Source organism: Ranitomeya imitator, chromosome 3 (genome assembly GCF_032444005.1).
Source record: "Ranitomeya imitator isolate aRanImi1 chromosome 3, aRanImi1.pri, whole genome shotgun sequence".
NCBI classification, from domain to species: Eukaryota; Metazoa; Chordata; class Amphibia; order Anura; family Dendrobatidae; genus Ranitomeya; species Ranitomeya imitator.
In genome coordinates, this window is record NC_091284.1 from 169,632,924 (window position 1) to 169,639,641 (window position 6,718).

The window sequence follows — 6,718 nt, forward strand, 5'->3', positions numbered from 1 at the left end:
AATCATGTCTGTAAAGTGCTGTGAAATAAGATAGCCCTATATCAGCAAAGCATAATAAATAATAAAAATTTCTTCCAAATGTACACACCCGGTCCCCTCAAGATGACTATGTATACCAAAAAAAATTTGCCAATTTTTTTTCATCATTTTACAAATATATTTGCACTGAAAAAAACAGTTCAAGATTAAAAAAAAAAAAACAATTTGAGTTTGCACAACAAGAATGAACTGCACACACCTTTTGATTTGTTTGGCTAAAAAACATGGCAGTGAAAAGTACAAGATATAAGACAAAGGGAAAATTACCGTACTTTAAAAAAAAAAAAATAACTGATGAATCGGGTCCCATGTGTTGGGAGCTTCATGAAGTCTCCATGGTCAAGCAGCTGGGTACAAGCCTTAGGCCAGTCTCACACGTCCAGATAATTCCGGTACTGGAATTATCCGTGTCCGTCTGCTTACCTTGAACATCAGTGTGGCACACGTGCGGCAGCCGTGTGCCGACTGGGTACCACACGGAGCGTGCAGGAGACAGCACTAGAGATAAGCGCTGTCCCCTGCAACTGGTGCTGAAGCTGCCATTCATATCTTCTCTCCAGCAGCTTTCGCTGGAGAGAAGAAATGAAAAATCCTTTTTTTTTTTTTTTCGTGTTTAAAATAAAGATCCCTGTCCCCACCCCCCTCCCACTCCCTGTGCGCCCGCCTGCTGTTAATAAAATACTCACCCGGCTCCCTCGAAGCGTCCTCTCCGCGTCGCACCTTCTCCAGCATGAGCGGTCACGTGGTGCCCCCCATTACAGTCATGAATATGCGGCTCCACCCCTATGGGAGGTGGAGCCGCATATTCATGACTACAATCGGCGGCACCACGTGACCGCTCATACAGGAGAAGCTGGCGCTGAGAGGAAGCTGCGAGGAAGCCGGGTGAGTATTTTATTAACAGCGGGCGGGCGCACAGTGGGTGGGAGGGGGGCGGGGACAGGGATCTTTATTTTAAACACAGAAGAAAAAAAAAAAAGGATTTTTCATATCTTCTCTCCAGCGAACGGTGCTGGAGAGAAAATATGAATGGCGGCTTCAGCACCACGCTGGGGGGACCGCTTACTGTAGCGCTGTCTCCTGCATGGCACACGGACAGCGTCCGTGTGCGGTAGGTGTTTTACACGGACCCATTGACTTTAATGGGTCCGTGTAATCCGTGCGCTCCCACGAACACTGACATGTCTCCGTGTTTTGCACACGGACACACGGTCCGTGAAAACACGCTGACATGTGCAGAGACACATTGATTTCAATGTGTCTACGTGAGTCAGTGTCTCCGGTACGTGAGGAAACTCACCTCACGTACCGGAGCCACTGACGTGTGAAACCGGCCTTAGAGCACTGGGTACAAGGCCAAGCGCAGACGTTTGTGGTGTAAAGCACGTTACTGATGGACTCTACAGTAGTATAAATGTGTTCTCTGGAGTGATTAATCATTTCCATTGTCTGGCTAGTCAATTGAACTAATGAATCTTTGTGTAATCTTCAGAAGCTGCCTGCCTATTGTAAAATGGTACGGTCGCGGTAACAGAATGGGGCTCTCATCAGGGTTTCATTTCCCAGCATATTTCCAGTGAAGGTAGTGTTCGTTCTGCAGCATACAGGGCCCCACATTTGTTTGCTTTCAACTTTGTGGCCAGAATTTGGAGAATACTCTGTTTCTATTAAAGCGTGACTATGGCCTTCATCAAAGGTGAGGACCATATAGAGGTGGAGTAGTGAGTTTGGTGGCTGCACAGAGCCCTGACCTCGAATTGAGCCATAAAAGCTGGTTTGGTTGAATGGTCACAAAATACTACAAGTACACTCCAAAATCTGTAGAGAAGCCTTCTTAAAAGACCAAAGATTGCTATAGTGGTAAAATTGTGCCAATTCCCATTTTAATACCTATGCGATCTGATGTAATGTAGGTCATTAACCCCTATACCCCCAAGGGTGGTTTGCACGTTAATGACCGGGCCAATTTTTACAATTCTGACCACTGTCCCTTTATGAGGTTATAACTCTGGAACGCTTCAACGGATCCTGATGATTCTGACATTGTTTTCTCGTGACATATTGTACTTCATGATAGTGGTAAAATTTCTTTGATATTAGCTGCGTTTATTTGTGAAAAAAATGGAAATTTGGTGAAAATTTAGAAAATTTCACAATTTTCCAACTTTGAATTTTTATGCCCTTATATCACAGAGATATGTCACACAAAATACTTAAGTAACATTTCCCACATGTCTACGTTACATCAGCACAATTTTGGAACCAGTTTTTTTTAGGGCCTACATCGCATTTGAAGTCACTTTGAGGGGTCTATATGATAGAAAATAACCAAGTGTGACACAATTCTAAAAACTGCACATCTCGAGGTGCTCAAAACCACATTCAAGGAGATTATTAACCCTTCAGGTGTTTCACAGGTATTTTTGGAATGATTAAAAAAAAAAAATGAACATTTAACTTTTTTCACAAAAAATTTACTTCAGCTCCAATTTGTTTTACTTTACCAAGGGTAACAGGAGAAATTGGACCCCAAAAGTTGTTGTGCAATTTGTCCTGAGTACGCGGATACCCCATATGTGGGGGTAAACCACTGTTTGTACGCACAGCAGAGCTCGGAAGGGAAGGAGCGCCATTTGACTTTTCAATGCAAAATTGACTGGAATTGTGATAGGATACCATGTCGCATTTGGAGAGCCCCTGATGTGCCTAAACATTGAAACCCCTCACAAGTGACACCATTTTGGAAAGTATACCCCCTACAGTCATGGCCAAAAGTATTGACACCCCTGCAATTCTGTCAGATAATACTCAGTTTCTTCCTGAAAATGATTGTAATCACAAATTCTTTGGTATTATTATCTTCATTTAATTTGTCTTAAATGAAAAAACACACAAAAAAAAATTGTCCTAAAGCCAAATTGGATATAATTCCACACCAAACATAAAAAAGGGAGTGGACAAAAGTATTGACACTGTTCGAAAAATCATGTGATGCTTCTCTAATTTGTGTAATTACCAGCACCTGTAACTTACCTGTGGCACCTAACAGGTGTTGGCAATAACTAAATCACACTTGCAGCCAGTTGACATGGATTAAAGTTGACTCAACCTCTGTCCTGTGTCCTTGTGTGTACCACATTGAGCATGGAGAAAAGAAAGAAGACCAAAGAACTGTCTGAGGACTTGAGAAACCAAATTGTGAGGAAGCATGAGCAATCTCAAGGCTACAAGTCCATCTCCAAAGACCTGAATGTTCCTTTGTCTACTGTGCGCAGTGTCATCAAGAAGTTTAAAGCCCATGGCACTGTGGCTAACCTCCCTTGATCGGGACGGAAAAGAAATATTGACAAGAGATTTCAACACAAGATTGTGCGGATGTTGGATAAAGAACCTCAACTAACATCCAAACAAGTTCAAGCTGCCCTGCAGTCCGAGGGTACAACAGTGTCAACCCGTACTATCCGTCGGCGTCTGAATGAAAAGGGACTGTATGGTAGGAGACCCAGGAAGACCCCACTTCTTACCCCAAGACATAAAAAAAGCCAGGCTGGAGTTTGCCAAAACTTACCTGAAAAAGCCTAAAACATTTTGGAAGAATGTTCTCTGGTCAGATGAGACAAAAGTAGAGCTTTTTGGGCAAAGGCATCAACATAGAGTTTACAGGAGAAAAAAAGAGGCATTCAAAGAAAAGAACACGGTCCCTACAGTCAAAAATAGCGGAGGTTCCCTGATGTTTTGGGGTTGCTTTGCTGCCTCTGGCACTGGACTGCTTGACCGTGTGCATGGCATTATGAAGTCTGAAGACTAGCAACAAATTTTGCAGCATAATGTAGGGCTTAGTGTGAGAAAGCTGGGTCTCCCTCAGAGGTCCTGGGTCTTCCAGCAGGACAATGACCAAAAACACACTTCAAAAAGCACTAGAAAATGGTTTGAGAGAAAGCACTGGAGACTTCTAAGGTGGCCAGCAATGAGTCCAGACCTGAATCCCATAGAACACCTGTGGACAGATCTAAAAATGGCAGTTTGGGGAAGGCACCCTTCAAATATCAGGGACCTGGAGCAGTTTGCCAAAGAAGAATGGTCTAAAATTCCAGCAGAGCATTGTAAGAAACTCATTGATTGTTACCGGAAGCGGTTGGTCGCAGTTATTTTGTCTAAAGGTTGTGCAACCAAGTATTAGGCTGAGGGTGCCAATACTTTTTTCTGGCCCATTTTTGGAGTTTTGTGTGAAATGATCAATGTTTTGCTTTTTGCTTCATTCTCTTTTGTGTTTTTCATTTAAGACAAATTAAATGAAGATAATACCAAAGAATTTGTGATTGCAATCATTTTCAGAAAGAAACTGAGCATTATATGACAGAATTGCAGGGGTGTCAATACTTTTGGCCATGACTGTAAGGAACTTATCTAGATGTGTGGTAAGCACTTTGACCCACCAAGTGCTTCACAGAAGTTAATAACGCAGAGCCAAAAAAATAAATCTTTTTCCCACAAAAATTGTTTTTTAGCCCTCAGTTTTGTATTTTCCCAAGGGTAACAGTAGAAATTGGACCCCAAAAGTTGTTGTCCAATTTATCCTGAGTACGCGGATACCCCATATGTGGGGGGGAACTACTGTTTGGGCACATGGCAGAGCTCGGAAGGGAAGGAGCGCCGTTTGGAATGCAGACTTAGATGGATTGGTCAGCAGGCATCACGTTGCATTTGCAGAGCCCCTGATGTACCTAATCAGTAGAAACCCCCCATAAGTGACCCCTTATTGGAAATTAGACCCCCCAAGGAACTTATCTAGATGTGTTGTGAGAACTTTGAACACCTAAGTGTTTCACTAGAGTTAATGACGCAGAGCCAAAAAAATAAAAAATCTTTTTCCCACAAAAATAATATTTTAGCCCCGTTTTGTATTTTCCCAAGGGTAACAGGAAAAATTGGACCCCAAAAGTTGTCCAATTTGTCCTAAGTACGCTGATACCCCATATGTTGGGGTAAACCCCTGTTTGGGCGCACGGGAGAGCTCGGAAGGGAAGGAGCACCATTTGACTTTTCAATGCAAAATTGACTTGAATTGAGAGAGGATGCCATGTCGCGTTTGGAGAGCCCCTGATGTACCTAAACAGTGGAAACCCCCAATTCTAACTGAAACCCTAATCCAAACACACCCCTAACTCTAATCCCAATGGTAACCCTAACCACACCCCTAACCCTGACACACCCCTAACCCTAATCCCAACCGTAAATGTAATCCAAACCCTAACGGTACCGTAACACTAAACGATTTACCAACGATCACGACCAGCAATACGACCTGGACGTGATCGTTGGTAAGTTGTTGTGTGGTCGCTGGGGAGCTGTCAGACAGCTCTCCAGCGACCAACGATGCCGAAGTCCCCGGGTAACCAGGGTAAACATCGGGTTACTAAGCGCAGGGCCGCGCTTAGTAACCCGATGTTTACCCTGGTTACCATTGTAAATGTAAAAAACAAAACAAAAACACTACATACTTACATTACGGTGTCTGTCGCGTCCCCCGGCGTCAGCTTCCCGCACTGTGTAAGCGCCGGCCGTAAAGCAGAGCGGTGACGTCATCGCTGTGCTCTGCTTTACGGCCGGCGCTGACACAGTGCAGGGAAGCTGACGCCGGGGGACGCGACAGACACCGGAATGTAAGTATGTAGTGTTTTTTTTTTACATTTACAATGGTAACCAGGGTAAACATCGGGTTACTAAGTGCGGCCCTGCGCTTAGTAACCCGATGTTTACCCTGGTTACCAGTGAACACATCGCTGGATCGGCGTCACACACGCCGATCCAGCGATGACAGCGGGTGATCAGCGACCAAATAAAGGTCCTGATCATTCGCAGCGACCAACGATCACCCAGCAGGGGCCTGATCGTTGGTCGCGGTCACGCATAACGATTTCGTTAACGATATCGTTGCTACGTCACAAAAAGCAACAATATCGTTAACGAAATCGTTGTGTGACGGTACCTTAACTTTAGCACCAACCCCAATCCTAACTTTAGCCCCAACCCGAACTTCAGCCCTAACCCTAGACCCAACCCTAACGTTAGCCCCAACCCTAACCCTAGCGGGAAAATGGAAATAAATACATTTTTTTATTTTATTATTGCATCGCTTTATTCTGAGGACTGTAACTTTTTTATTTTTTCGCTGATGACGCTGTATGAAGGCTCGTTTTTTTGCGGGAAAAGATGACGTTTTCAGCGGTACCATGGATATTTATATCCTATTTTTTGATTGTGTGTTATTCCACTTTTTGTTCGGCGGTATGATAATAAAGCGTTTTTTTTGTGACGGTGTTCACTGAAGGGGTTAACTAGTGGGACAGTTTTATACGTCGGGTCGTTACGGACGCGGCGATACTTAATGTGTACTTTTATTGTTTTTTTTTTCATTTAGATAAAGAAATGTATTTATTGGAACTAATATATATATATATATATATATATATATATATATATATATATATATATATATATATATATATATATAATTTTTTTTTTTTTTCACATTGCCCCAGGGGGGGGGACATCACACTATAGTGTCAGATCGCTGATCTGACACTTTGCAGAGCACTGTGTCAGATCAGCGATCTGACAGGCAGTGCTCCTGGCTTACCAGCGTCTGCTCAGAGCAGGCGCTGGTAAGCCACCTCCC